At 47.7% G+C, this 14,936-nt stretch overlaps 1 protein-coding gene across 4 annotated transcripts in view; it reads left to right on the forward strand.

The window, feature by feature from the left end:
* The window catches only part of LOC141082913 (NACHT, LRR and PYD domains-containing protein 3-like), a 94,396-nt gene that overhangs the window by 10,339 nt on the left and 69,121 nt on the right, over positions 1-14,936 (forward strand). The window contains exon 1 of one of the 4 annotated variants that reach the window (XM_073566964.1): positions 7,286-7,381. The exons of the other annotated variants lie outside the window; for them this stretch is intronic. The gene's annotated coding sequence lies outside the window, so the exon portion shown is untranslated. Of the gene's footprint in view, positions 1-7,285; positions 7,382-14,936 lie in introns of those variants that run through there. 4 annotated transcript variants of the gene reach the window in all.

The raw sequence follows: 14,936 nt of genomic DNA on the forward strand, positions 1-14,936 counted from the left end.
AGAAACGAAGGCTGAAATAGCAGACAGACATTGTGGGATTTTGGTAAGGAGGTGAGGTCAGGTCCAGATAGGTAGATCTGCGTGTCATTGGCGTAGAGGTGATACTGAAAGCCGTGGGATTCTATGAGCTGTCCCAGGCCGAAGGTATAGATGGAGAAGAGTAGGGGTCCTAGGACTGAGCTTTGAGGAACACCGACAGACAGGGGGCGAGGTGAGGAGGTGGTGTGTGAGAGGGAGACACTAAATGTTCGGTCTGTTAGGTATGATGAGATCCAGGATAGGGCCAAGTCTGTGATGCCAAGAGATGAGAGAATCTGTAGCATGAGGGAATGTTCCACGGTGTTGAAGGCCGAAGACAGGTCCAGGAGAAGGAGTTAGGGCAGTTTCAGTTGAGTGATGCGGTCAGAAGCCAGATTGTAACCGGTCAAAGAGGGAACAGGAGGAGAGGTGGGAGGACAGTTCAAGATATACATGCTGTTCCAGTAGTTTTGAGGCACAAGGGAGAAGAGATATCGGGCGATAGTTAGACACAGAGGATGGGTCAAGGGAGGGCTTTTTGAGGATGGGTGTAGGGATGGGCGAATCCTGAAATACTCGGAATCGCTAGACTCTAACGAGTCCGACTCGGAAACTCGCTATTCGTTGCAAGTCTAGCGAGTCCAATGTTAATGAATGGGGATGCGAGTATTGCAGCGATTCCTGTGCTGCCATTTTTTTTACTCTCGCAAGTGGCCCCTAGCTTAGCGATTTAGAATTCATCCCTAAAGCACAGAAAATCGTTTCTACATTACGCTAGAAGCTAAACAGGAAGTCGCCTGTGCTAACCGATTTACTGCACAGGCTGATCTGATATTCTGCACACACAGGCAGATCTGATCTGCACACACAGGGCGATTTAGAATTCATCCCTAAAGCACAGAAAATCGTTTCTACATCACGCTAGAAGCTAAACAGGAAGTCGCCTGTGCTAACCGATTTACTGCACAGGCTGATCTGATATTCTGCACACACAGGCAGATCTGATCTGCACACACAGGGCGATCAGAATCTGAATCTGCACACACAGGGCGATCAGATCTGCACACACAGGCCCACCAAAGATGTTTAGCAGACGTGATACAGAGAGGCTGATCGGCCTGATTGAAGAGTGGCCCCAGCTGTGGCAGCCCACCCACCCTGGCTATGGTGATGAAAGACAGCGAAATATGGCTTGGAGGTCCATCGCCAGAAGTATGTTCCCGTCATTTGATCACGCTGGAGAAGATGGGCAGGCAAACATGGGTAAGAGTTATGTGATGTCATTTCTTCTATTTTCTTTTACTGTACCCTTTTTTGGATTAGGAGAGAGTGAGATTTCTTGTGTCACCATTGGCGTCTGTGACGCACTGAAACCGTGGTACCCAGCACCGGGCCGGGGTCTGCTTCACTGGGGGATGTGATGTGACCCGTGCTGTAGTGTCAGGGGATGCACAGTGCAAAGGGGATAACTACAGGGGACTGTAATAGGAGGACAATCAAGGCTAGTGATGCGTATTGGCACAGCAGGAAGGTAACGTGCGTGCTATTAGCTGGTAGCAGAGAAGCCCTGCACTCTCCCTGAAAAAATTGTTTAGTGCGCAAAGGCAGTCACCTAGGTGGACTGTGGTGCTGTCTGCGTCACCGCTCTGGGGTGAAGTGCGTGCTGTAACTTAGCAGAGAAGCAACGCACTCTCCCTGAAAAAATTGTTTAGTGCGCAAAGGCAGTCACCTAGGTGGACTGTGGTGCTGTCTGCGTCACCGCTCTGGGGTGAAGTGCGTGCTGTAACTTAGCAGAGAAGCAACGCACTCTCCCTGAAAAAATTGTTTAGTGCACACAAGCAGGCAGCGTGCGTGCTATTAGCTGGTGGGATAGATAGCAGCAACGCACTGGTCTGCCACAGAAACAATAACGCTGCAGGGGTAAATATGACCCCAATAATATCTGGTGGAAAAAAAAAAGAAAATTTGCTCAGCTATGCTTCTGATTTCAGCTCTGATGGAAGCTGAGTGAGTAAGCTAAGCTCTGAGGATGGTGCTGTATGCACTGTAAGGCTGCTCCTGCCTTTCTCCCTGCCTACAGTCCTCTACAGTACTCCTCCGTCCTGGTAGTTCTGAAAAGAACTTTTGTGTTATATGTGAGGAATCTTGAGGTCCTACACTGACTAACAGTCCCTAGATCTGCTCTATGTCTCCAACTCGCCCTGCACTAGCTCAGATCGTCACAGGAATGTGCCCAAAATGGCGGGGGCAGGGTTTATATACAGCCTTGCCTGTGATACATGACATAGGCTTCACGATGGACAGCAGCCAATCATAGTAGTGCTCTTCACAGTTTTCTCACCTAACAAACTAGGCTGTCTCTGAAAATTAACATATTCTGTATTCTGCGAGTCCCGAATACAGTATATAGGAGTCCTAGACTCGCTAAGACTCGCTGCTGACAGCGGGACACAAAATCGCTAAGAAACTAGGATTGCTTGTATTAAACTCTGAAAAAACTAGGATTGCCATTGATTTGCATTGGACTCGTTACTGTGCGAGTAATCGCTTGGAAACTCGCAGAGTACCGACTCCTGCGAGTCCCCTACTACTCGCAGAGTAACGAGTCCTAACGAGTAGATTCGCCCATCCCTAGATGGGTGTGATTGAGGCATGTTTGAAGGATGAGGGAAAGACACCATTTGTAAGTGAAAGGTTGAAGAGGTGTGTTAGAGTTGGGATGAAGACTGTGGCCAAGTTAGGGATGAGGTGAGATGGGAGCGGGTCAAGTGCACAAGTGGTGAGGTGTGATCTTGACAGGAGGGTGGAGAGCTGATCTTCTGTCATGGTGGAGAAGCTGGTTTTGGAAGAACAGGGCTGAGCGGCTAAGAGGGGCATTGGGGACTGCGGGCCAAAGCTTTTTTCTGATCGTATCGATCTTCTACTTAAAGAAGGAGGCAAAGTCTTCAGCAGAAATGAGGAGAGGGAGGAGGTGCTGTGGGACAGAGTAGAGAATTGAAAGTGTTGAAAAGCTGTTTAGGGTTGTGAGACAGTGAGGATATGAGGGATGCAAAGTAAGTTTGTTTTGCGGCAGAGAGCGTGTACTTGAAGCTGGCAAGGGACTGCTTGTATGCGTTGAAATGCTCGGTAGAATGGGTTCTCTTCCATCTCCACTCAGCCGCCCTGGAAACCCTTCTCAGTTCTTTGGTCAGGCTGGTCAGCCAGGGCTACCTGTTAATTGTTAATAAGTTTTGCTCTGCGTGAGGGGGGTGGCCGAATCGAGTGTTGCTGTTATTGTGGTGTTATAAAAGGTGGCGGCAGCGTCTTTGTCATGAAGGAAAGCTATGCCTGTGAGAGGGAGAAGGCACTCAGAGATTGATTTTAAATTGAGGTGTTTGAGATTTCTGTGAGGGTGAGCAAGTTTGTGGAGTGGGGGTTGCACAGTCGGAGAGGAGAGGGAAGAGAATGTCAGTAGGTTGTGGTCAGACGGGGAGGGGGTGAGTTAGTGAGATTAGTGAGGGAACAGAGACAGGTGAAGATAAGGTCCAGCATGTGACCATCTTTGAGAGTGGCCGCAGAGGACCATTGAGTGAGGCCAAAGGAGGCAGTCAGTGATAAAAAGGCAGCTGAGGTGGAAGTCAGCAGAGAGGAAATGGAGTAGCCAGGTGGTGAAGTGGTCTAGAAAGGTGGAGATGGCTAGTTCTGGGGGGCGGTAGATGACAGCCAGTTGGAGGTTGGAGGGGGAAAAGATGTGGATGGAGTGCACCTCGAACAAGGGAAGAGTAGCGGAGGGTGGAAGTTGAATTGGGGTAAAGGAGCAGGTATCGGACAGGAGAAAGCCAACTCCTCCACCATGTTTGTTGCTGGGGCGAGGGGTGTGAGAGAGATGGAATCTGCCATAGGAAAGCGCAGCTGGAGAGACTGTGTCAGAGGGAGTGAGCCAGGTTTCAGTGATGACAAGGAATGAGAGTTTGTTTGTGATAAAGAGGTCATGGATAAACGACAGCTTGTTGCAGACAGAGTGTGCGTTCCATAAGGCTCCAGGTAAGAGGACCGGGGGAGTGGGAGCTGGATGAATAGGTATGAGGTTATCATGGTTGCAGAAACGTGTAGAGGATTGTGGCAGGATGTTAAAAATGAGTGTGGGGATGTTTTGGGGAGGACCAGGTTTTGGAGAGACATCACCAGCAATGAGGAGTAATAGACTGAGCATTAGAAGGTGGGAGCAGGATGGGACATGATGTGGTGGTGTGTGTCTGGAGAAAAAGGATTGTATGTGGAGGAACAGTTCTGAGCAGAAGGTGAGGTGGCTGGGGAGGATGGAGGGGGAAATGACTAGTTCCTTACTAGGTGGGGGAGTCCATGAGATCTGACAAAGTGGAGAAGTATGGAGGTGAAGGTGAGAAGAAACCAAAACATTGTTGTGGGTATCTATTACGTTACCTTATAGTCAAATTCCAGTCCAATTCTAGTCTAATTCAGAGTAGCATGATTAAAAATCTGTAATTTGAAATAGGCAGACGCATGGCTCTGAGTATATCTGTGACTAAGACCAGGGTCACACTGCGTTATAGGCAGTCCGTTGACAGACTGCGTTACACCGCGGTATAACCCAGTCCATTAATGCCGCCATTGAGCCCCATTGTTGGGCGCATCGTGACGCATGCCGTAAAGCGGCACACGTTCGCGATGTGCTGTCATTCGCTGACGGAGCCTCGGATGCGGGCTGCAGCGTCTGAGGCTCCATCACCACTAGCGCAGATGAATCATGATGATTCATCTGCGCTAGCGGGTATAGCATAACATGATTGCATTATGCTATACTGTTAGCAGCCCGTCAACGCTATGCGTTGAACGGGCTGCTAAAACGTGATGTAAACCTGGCCTTAGAGGGGTCTGCTGTGAGAGGGGATGTGGGCGTGATTGCCCAGACCACATGTGCAGAGTTAACTAAAGGTGATAAAAATCGGGGGAGGGACGGCATTCTCAGAGGTAATCATGGAGGACAGAAAAGGAATGAAATACATTATGGATACAAAAGGTAGGGTAAGCAATGCTTACCAGGGAAAGAGTGCAATTCACAAAGACACAGTCTGGAGCTGGGAAAAGCTGGGGACATTCAATGCATACCAGGGGAAGATAGTGCTATTCACAAAGACACAGTCTGGAGCTGGGAAAAGCTGGGGACATTCAATTCCTACCAGGGAAAGATAGTGCAATTCACAAAGACACAGTCTGGAGCTGGGAAAAGCTGGGGACATTCAATGCATACCTGTGGGAAGAGGAAAAGCAGCTTGATTAGATGGTACAGATGATGATGATGATAATATAGCAGGAGTGATGAGTGGCCAAATGCATTCTAGAATGTCAGTAATGTCAGTATTGTCTTTTGCTTCCTCCCCTGCCCAGGAGATGTGGTATGCTCCATACACTGTCAGACACAGACAATTTTTAAAATTAACTTTCGTTCGTGGGAAAACCCCTTTAATGTGACCGGCTTCTTCTGCCAGTAGACACGTCGTGCATCTGCCGCCAGGATCAGCTGAATGATTCACTGCGCCTGTGCGAAATTCACGCAGGCACAGTGCGATGGTGTTCCACTGGTGGTACCGCGCAAAAGGCTGCTTGAGAGTGTGAGTGCGTGTGTGTGAGAGTGTGAATGTGAGTCTTAGTGTGATTGAGTGTTAGGCTGGAGTCACACACAACCATTGAAAAATCCGTCCCATTTTAACGGTACAAAGTCGCACAAAGATTTCTTGTCTAGGCATCCGTCTGTCATCCCATTTTCCGGCGATGAACCGATATTATTCGCATCTAAGCATCAAATTGACACCCAATGTCAATGCCTGATGCTCTTTCCTGTTGACCTGGAGAAGTCTTGCGATTTAATCGCAAGTCACACGTGTGGTGCGTTTTCAATGCGTTTTTTAATCGCATCCATAGACTTGCATTGGCGAATCCGATCCGAAAATCGGTGACAATCGCAGCATGCTGCCATTGTCTCGGTCCGAGGAACGGATCCGATAAAAAAACGCATGATGGGAGCAGCACCATAGAATAACACTGGGACGAATGCAATGCGATTTTTTTTTTTTTTTTTTTTTTTTTTTTTTGCATTCATCCGATTTAATCGCTAGTGTGACTCCGGCCTTAGAGTGTGAATGTGAATGTGTGAGAGTGTGTGAGTGTTAGTGTGTCTGAGAGTGTGTGTGGTGTGTACAGTGTATAGAGTGTGAGTGTGTGTGTGGTGCGATGGTGGTACCGTGCAATAGGTTGGTACCAGCAGCAGTTTCCATATTGAGACACCCATCACTTGGGTGTCCCAATATGGCGGTCGGTGAACTTCTTCCACTTGGAATTCTGGGATACAGAAACATCTGGACAGAGCAGAAAATGAAAACATTACAAGGCAATCTATTCTATTATTTCTAAACACTGTTTTTCGGTGATTCCTTTGCATCCCCATTCATACTGGACCCACACACATACTGTAAATGGTACACCGTTTGAAGGTAAACTTGCCCCCTTCAGCAAAAAAATAGCCAAACAAACCACACATTCACGATTTGATCACAAAATACAGTTAAAACATTCATTTTCATAAACCTGAAGTAAGGAAAAATGACCTGCAGGTGGCACCACAGTACCCTAAAGCACACTAGCAACACATTTGTACACATGTACTGCTTTTTGGGGATTACTTTGCCCCACATACACACATGATACACCATTTCAAAGGTAATCTTGTGATAATGTGTGCAAACTGTAAAGCGCTGCGGAATATGTTAGCGCTATATAAAAATAAAGATTATTATTATTATCTTGCTCCCTTCAGCAAGAAAAGAGTCAAACAAACCACACATTCACGATTTTATCACTAAATACAGTTTAAACATTCATTTTCATAAACCTGCAAAAAGACACAATGACCTGCAGGTGGCACTTCAACTGGAAAACATTTTTGGCCTCTACTTATCAAAACAATTTATTGTATTACCAATCTACATACAGTATATAAATACCTGTCTGTGTTCATCATCTCATTAAATACATTTACATTTGACCAGCTTGCTTTTTCTGAAATTGCCTGCTCCCCCGACGACCAATGTGCGAAAATTTCGTACGGGCCAAGCTAGTTATATTAATAAATATTGTATAAGTTATCCATAAGTTTTTATGTGTTGGAAGCTTTCTTCAGTCTGCAGCCTGTTGTTACACGTGACTAGGATGAATTATATCAGGGACTCCATTTTATCTCATGCTTGGAAAACTTTCTTGAAGACGCCCTGTAAATAGTTAACCAGTAATCACGTCTGTCCCTGTGCTGTTCCTGGGAGGGACTGACTCTTTTCTTTCACTTTCGGAGATTTCAGGAGAAGATAAGGTAAACACTCTGTAATTCTGTCAGAAAACGCTCTAATTTTTTCAATGTATTTAACCCCTTAATGACCCTTTAATGACCGCCAGTATACCTTTTCACGACCTTAATCTTCAGCGCTGTGAAAAAGTATCCTCTGGCAAAAATTCTGTGGGTGACTATCCCATATGACAGCTGACACCCTGCAGCATTGGTGTGGATCAGTCCCTATAGTTTGGTTAAAATAGGGAGAGGACTCTTTCTTTAACTCTATCGGTGCCCTGAGATTGCGGGAGCCAATAGGTGCTATCAGAATCCAAGGTCATCTGATAACATTGGGTAAAATGGTCTGGCGTTCATGCGCAGGGTAAACAGGCTGCGTCAGTGAAAAACCGACAGGTCGCCACAGGAGTACAGCAATGAAAATGAAAAATATTCATGTCCCAGAGTGGGATCATGTAAAACAGTAAAGAAAATAAAATGAGTAAAAAGGTAAAAAGCAAAAACACAAAAAAGTACACAAAAATCATAAAAAGCTGATTCGCCACTAACAACGCAGATTTTCTCTAAAAACTAAAATACGCATAATTAGTAGAGTTGAGCGACTTTTGTTTTTTTAGGGTCGAGTTTCGTTTCGTCGAGCAAGATCGGCCGATTATAGGGAAAAGTCGGGGTCGTCCCGAAACACGAAACCCAATGTAAGTCAATGGGGAATAAAAGTCGGCAGTGAGAGGAGGACAGGAAACACACCTACAGTGCCCATTTTAATGCCAAAAACATCAATTCTTCTTACTTAAGCTTGTCAACCTTAATTTACTTTATAATAATAGTTAGGCATTGAAAACTGGGGGTTATTTGGCTAAAGTTGTGGGGGGGGGTAGGGCTGGCTCCAGATTTTCGTGGGCCCAGGGCCAAAGAGTGTCACTTTGCTCCTTTAACACATGACACAAATCATGATCCTCTGATACGGCAGAGAAATAGCAGTATAGTACAATGAAAAATACTTCACTTCTTACATCACATGACTGATATCCGTTTTAAATTCTCCAATAGCTGCAAAAACGGACAGTATATTACTCCATACAGTATTATGGCCACCGCATAGTGCGCTATCCAGAGTAATGAGGCCCATATATTTCCCCATACAGAATCATTGGTCCCATATAATGTTTCATAGATTCAGAACACATGACACATGCACAAAAACTGAACAGGTCAATAAGACCCTGTTCACACCACCCAAGAACTAAGACACAGAAACAGAACACAGTATGACAAACGTACATAAATACTCTGTTGTAAAATATACGTAACTGTAAGTAGCAAGTGCTAGTAAAAGATGTTAACAAAACCAGGGTATTTTGCCCATTTGAATGCCAAAAGCATCAATTCTTCTTACTTAAGCTTGTCAACCTTAATTAACTTCATAATACAAGTTACGCACTGAAAAATGGGGGTTATTTGGCTAAAGTTGTGGGGGGGTAGGGCTGGCTCCAGGTTTTCATGTGCCCTGGGCGAAAGAGCGCCCCTTTAACACATACCACAACTCATCATGCTCCGATGCGGCAGAGAAATAGCGGTATAGTACAATGAAAAATACTTCACTTTTTACATCTCATGACGAGGCCCATCTATTTCTCCATACAGAATCATTGGTCCCATATAATGTTTGAAACAGTATATGATGAGCTCCACATAATGCTACAGTATATGTTGGTCCCCATGGATGAAGCTCCACTGTCTTATGGGCCCAAATAATGCTCCAAACATAATGGGCCCCATTTCTATTGCTCTAGTGTATAATGGGCCCTGTAAATGCTGCTCCAGTGTCTGATGTCCACCTTTGGAATGTTCTAGTGTATGGTGGGCCCCATCTATCATTCTCCAGAGTATAGTGCTCCCCAAAAATTGCTGTCCCAACATTGAAAACAATCAAATAAGTCTCCTCGCTAGGGAATCCCTGTACTAGTCTGGACTCCTCGTCGTCCCCATCTTCCATCTCACTGCACAGTATTTCAACCTTGCAAGTGCTGTGATCCTGAGCAAGCAGGGGGGGCCCACTCGTTGGCGACGGCACTGGCACAGGGCCCCTGATAGTACGGTGGTGTGTCTGATGGCGGGTGGGCCGAACCTGCACTTTCATCTGCAGCTTCCTCTTTGTCACCGTGTAAGATGGAACTGTATATGGGAAGGGTAACCTGAGTTTCATCAGGGTCAGATTCAGGCCGTGTAGCGTGCGAGGGGAATGTTGTGGTCTGGGTCAATGTACCAGCAGATTCATCGAGCAGTGGCTGGGCATCAGTGCACTTGTGTCGCCCCCAGGAGTACGGTCGCCACAGTGGCATTACCTTCCTCCTAGGGAGTGTGATGTCATGCTTGGGAGCAACGAAGGATCTCTCTAGCAGGTCAACTGATTGGGCGGCGTTATTCCCACGAGTCATGACCCTCCAAACAGCGTTCATGAAGGCAAAGTGTTTGTTTTACGTGGGCAGTATGGTTGCAAAGCTGAAACTTAAAGGAATGTCCAGAAGGGCACCACCAGGAGTGGAGACTACGGTTAAATTCGACTCCACCTGGGAAACCTCAACCATGCCAGCTACAGAAAAGATGCACACATTGCAAGCTTAATTCCGTTAACGAACGAGACTCCGTCATGCCCCGCAGTCCGAGTCCGGCTTACTAGAGGGACACGTGAGGCTCTGGCACATGAGATTGGCCAATAACTGGTGTGTCATGCCCTTACATGTCCATGGCTGCATGTGTGCTACACTGAAAAGGCCAGCGTTTGTCGCTTACAGGTGCAGATAACCCGCTGAACAACGTTAGTGATGGGGATCTGGGATTACAATTATTACCCGCGAACGATGATTTCCCAGTAAGTGCAGGTCAACCGCAGTTCTGGAATTAGGCCTAACCGTCATTCCTGAAAAAATGAAAAACTTACGTGTGCAAACCACTGGTGCTGTAGCTTGCTTAACAGCTCGCCAGCCGTTCTCACGCCCAGTATGGATTACACGTGATTGCACAAAGGTGAGAAAGGGTACCGTATCCCCGGATAACATGTATGGATAGCGTACACATTCAAAATATATGTCTATACATCAGGAGGCAGGCTCAGACTGTGTTAGGCCCAGTATGGATTGCACGTGATTGCACAAAGGTGAGAAAGGGTACCGTATCCCCGGATAACATGTATGGATAGCGTACACATTCAAACTATATGTCTATACATCAGGAGGCAGGCTCAGACGGTGTTAGGCCCAGTATGGCTTGCACGTGATTGCACAAAGGTGAGAAAGGGTACCGTATTCCCGGATAACATGTATGGATAGCGTACACATTCAAAATATATGTCTATACATCAGGAGGCAGGCTCAGACGGTGTTAGGCCCAGTATGGATTGCACGTGATTGCACAAAGGTTAGAAAGGGTACCGTATCCCCGGATAACATGTATGGATAGCGTACACATTCAAAATATATGTCTATACATCAGGAGGCAGGCTCAGACGGTGTCAGGCACAGTATGGATTTGACGGCCCAGACTACACAGCGGAGGAGCAGGGAGAGGTAAAGATTGCAAATGCTGGGGCCCTGCCCAAGCAAGGGGGGCCCACTCGTGGGCGTCGGTACTGGCACTGGGCCCCTCATAGTACGGCGGTGTGTCTGACGGCGGGTGTGCACCACCACCGTCAGAGACACTTGATTGCACTATGAGGGACCCTGTGCCAGTGCCCGCACCCAAGAGTCGGCCTACCCACCTGTCCAGGGCAACGGCACTCGCACGGTGTTGTGCGCTAGGTGGTGACCCCGGCCATGGGGGGGGGAGGCAGCACAGTTAGGGAGTTTTAGAAAGTGGCATATGTTGATGTTGGACATTCAGCTGATGCAAAAGGCGAAATAGGTCAAGTCCCAGGAAGAGGTGGACCAAAGCAAGCCATTTTTCTGTCACCCTATGTGTCATCAGGGGAAGGTGGGACAAAATCCTTGGAAACCCATGCATGGTTCATTTTAATGAAGGTTAGATCATCCACATTTTGGGTTGACAGACGGGTCCTTTTTTCTGTTAGGATTGATCCAGCTGCACTGAAGACTCTTTCCGATAGCACACTTGCAGCTGGGCAAGCGAGCTCCTGTAAGGCATATTGTGCCAATTCAGGCCAGGTGTCCAGTTTAGCGGCCCAATAGTCAAAGGGGAATGACCTGTGTGGGAGAACATCGATATGGGAGGAAAAGTAGTTTGTAACCATAGTTGACAACTGCTGTCTCCTGTCACTTTCCATCGATGCAGTATTACCAGTTGTGTGAGCGGTACTTGAAAAATCAGTCCACAACATTGTCATGAAACCCCTGTCTCCAACGCCACTTCTGCTGTGTGCACCATGAACACCTCTGCCAAGCTGCCCCCGGCCCGTACGGCTCGTGTGAGAACCATCACTGCTGCTGTGTGCTGGGAATGCCTCAAGCAACCGATTTACCAGAGTTGCTTGTTTATTAGCCAATATTAGGTCAAGGTTCTCCTGTGGCATGATGTTTTGTAATTTGCCTTTATAGCGTGGATCCAGGATGCTGGCCAACCAGTAGTCGTCATCGTTCATCATTTTGGCAATACGGGGGTCCTTTTTTAGGATCTGCAAGGCATAATCTGACATGTGGGCCAATGTTCCCAGTGTCAATGATGCACTGCGAGTGCTGGTTGGAGGAGCACTTTCTGGCAAATCCACATCCCTCCAGTCACGCACAAACCCTGTACCCGACCTTGCCACGCCAACATTTTCACTTGCCCCACGAGATGCATCCTCCTCCCCTAAGTAATCATCCCCATCATCATCCTCCTCCTCCTCTTCTTCCTCCACCTCGCCCAGGAGAGGTCCCTGAGCAGACAATGGCTGAATGTCATCAAGGATTCCCTCCTCGTCAACATTGGCTGCAGACGCCTGCTCCTTAAGGTGCGTCAAAGTTTGCATGAGCAGACGCATAAGTGGGATGCTCATGCTTAGGATGGCGTCGTCTACGCTTACCAGCCGTGTGCATTCCTCAATACACTGAAGGACTTTACAGAGGTCTTTCAGCTTCGACCACTGCACACCTGTCAACTCCATGTCTGCTCTCAAAGTGCCTGGCCGTGTATCCTCCCACAAATGCATTATGGCCTGCCTCTGCTCGCACAGCCGCTCCACCATGTGCAGGGTGGAGTTCCACCTTGTTGCAATGTCGATAATGAGGCGGTGGTTGGGAAGGTGGAGCAATCGCTGCATCTTCTGCATACGAACGGAGTGTACAGGTGACCGGCGGATGTGCGCGCACAGTCTTCGCACCTTCTGGAGCAGGGCTGTTAACTCTGGATAATTTTTGAGGAAGCACTGCACCACCAGGTTCAAGGTGTGAGCCAAGCAAGGTATGTGGCTGAGTTTTGAAAGGGCTATGGCTGCCACAAAATTACGGCCGTTATCACTAACTACCTTGCCTGCCTCAAGATGTACACTGCCCAGCCATGACTCAGTTTGTCGCTTCAAGTACTCGGCCAGCACCTCGGCGGTGTGTCTGTCGCCCAAACACATCATCTGCAACACAGCCTGCTGACGCTTTCCACTAGCTGCTCGATAGGGGGACACCTCGTGTGCAACAGTGGCAGCTGCAGATGGAGTGCTCGTACGACTGCGCTCTGTGGACGATCTTTCGCTTCTGGAGGAGGAGGAGGAGGATCGAACGCCTACAGCCAACTGTTTCCTATACCGTGGGCTAGGCAGCACTGTCCCACCACCGCTGTCCCCTGTGGACCTTGCATCCACCACATTAACCCAGTGCGCAGTGATGGACACGTAACGGCCCTGGCCATGCCGACTGGACCATGCATCAGTTGTGAGGTGCACCCTTCCACTCACTGACTGCTTGAGTGCATGGACAATGCGGTCTTTTACATGATGGTGGAGGGCTGGGATGGCTTTGCGAGAGAAGAAGTGGCGACTGGGTAGGTCATAGCGTGGTACTGCATACGCCATGAGTTCGCGGAAAGCTGCGCTTTCCACCAACCGATGGGGCATCATCTCAAACGAGATTAGTTTGGCAATGTGGGCGTTCAAACCCAGTGTACGCGGATGAGAGACTGAGTACTTTCTTGACCTACTCATAGTGTCTGGGAGGGTGAGCTGGACTTGAGAGCTGCATATGGTGGAAGTAGCGGTGGACAGGGCGGACTGAGAGAGGGTTGATGATGGTGATGGAGTTGGTGTTCTTTCTGATGGCCTAGATTCAGTATTTCGTTGATATAACAGTGGGATTCCCTGACTGCTGTGGCCTTGCAACGACACCTCAACATTTGCTGCTGTGCTAACCGGTGGGCTTACAGTGGGGGAAACAATGTAGCGTTGCTGACTACCTTCTTTGTGATCAGTTGCACATGTGGCACTTGAGGTTTGGTGTTGTGTCCACGCTTGCAAGTGCATGGTGGTTAAATGTCTAAGCATGCAACTGGTATTCAAATTTTTCAGATTTTTCCCTCGGCTAAAGGTCTTTGCGCACTTCTTACAGATAACCTTGGCCTGATCATGAGGATTTTGTTCAAAAAAGTGCCACACTGCACTCTTCCTACTTTGGCAGACATTTTGCAGCCTAGCACGCTGTGATCTTTTGACCCTCTGGACAAGCTGTCCAGCAACTCTTTTGATTTTTGGAACCTGTCTTTGGAGTGCTCCGGGCCTGCCAGATAACAGCTGTTGCGATGTCGATGTCTGCTGTGGATGCTCCTCATCTGAGCTATTGGAAACAGCACCCTCTTCCCCCAATGGATGCCAATCTGGGTCAACAACTGGGTCATCCATCACCTCCTCTTCAATGTCATGTGCACCTTCCTCTGTGTCACCGTGTATGGTGGTATAGTGTGCGGGAAGGGGCAACTGAGTCTCATCAGGGTCAGAATCTGGCTCTACACTGCGAGGACAATGTAGTGCTCTGAGTGAATGTACCAGCAGAATCATCTATCAGTGGCTGTGCATCAGTGCACTCCATGTCAGATTCATCTTGGCCTGGGTAATTCACCATTTCACTTGATAATCCAGGCATGGTATGTGAAAACAGCTCCATGGAGTAATCAGTAGTATGGCCTGCGTCATCCTTCAATCTTGGTTGGGGTGAAGGACACAAGGAAAGGTGTGGTTCATGAACATGAGCCTCCAATGACGACTCAGTGCTTTTACTTTTTACAACTTCAGAAGAGGAGGCGATAGAGCTGGAGGCTGAGTCAGCAATGTAAGACAAAACTTTTTCCTGATGCTCTGTCTTTAAAAGCGGTTTGCCAACTCCTAGAAAACTAAGCCTTCGAAGCCTTATGGAGCCAGAAGATGACGCAGGCTCAACACCTCCTGCATTCGGTCCTATTTTGCTCTTGCCACTACCATCAGATCCACCACCAACACATCATTACCAGTTGCCAACCCCCGCCCAATTCCACGGCCTCTTCCACCAGCCTTCCTCATTTTTTTGTAGAAATGTAGACAAAATCCAACAAACTATATAGTAATGTAAAACAAGGTGCAAGGTGTCTATAGGACAGGAGAGATTTTGAATTTCTGCACACACTTGTG

Source organism: Dendrobates tinctorius, unplaced genomic scaffold (assembly GCF_039654945.1).
Source record: "Dendrobates tinctorius isolate UK_male_01 unplaced genomic scaffold, ASM3965494v1 ptg000019l, whole genome shotgun sequence".
Lineage (NCBI taxonomy): Eukaryota > Metazoa > Chordata > Amphibia > Anura > Dendrobatidae > Dendrobates > Dendrobates tinctorius.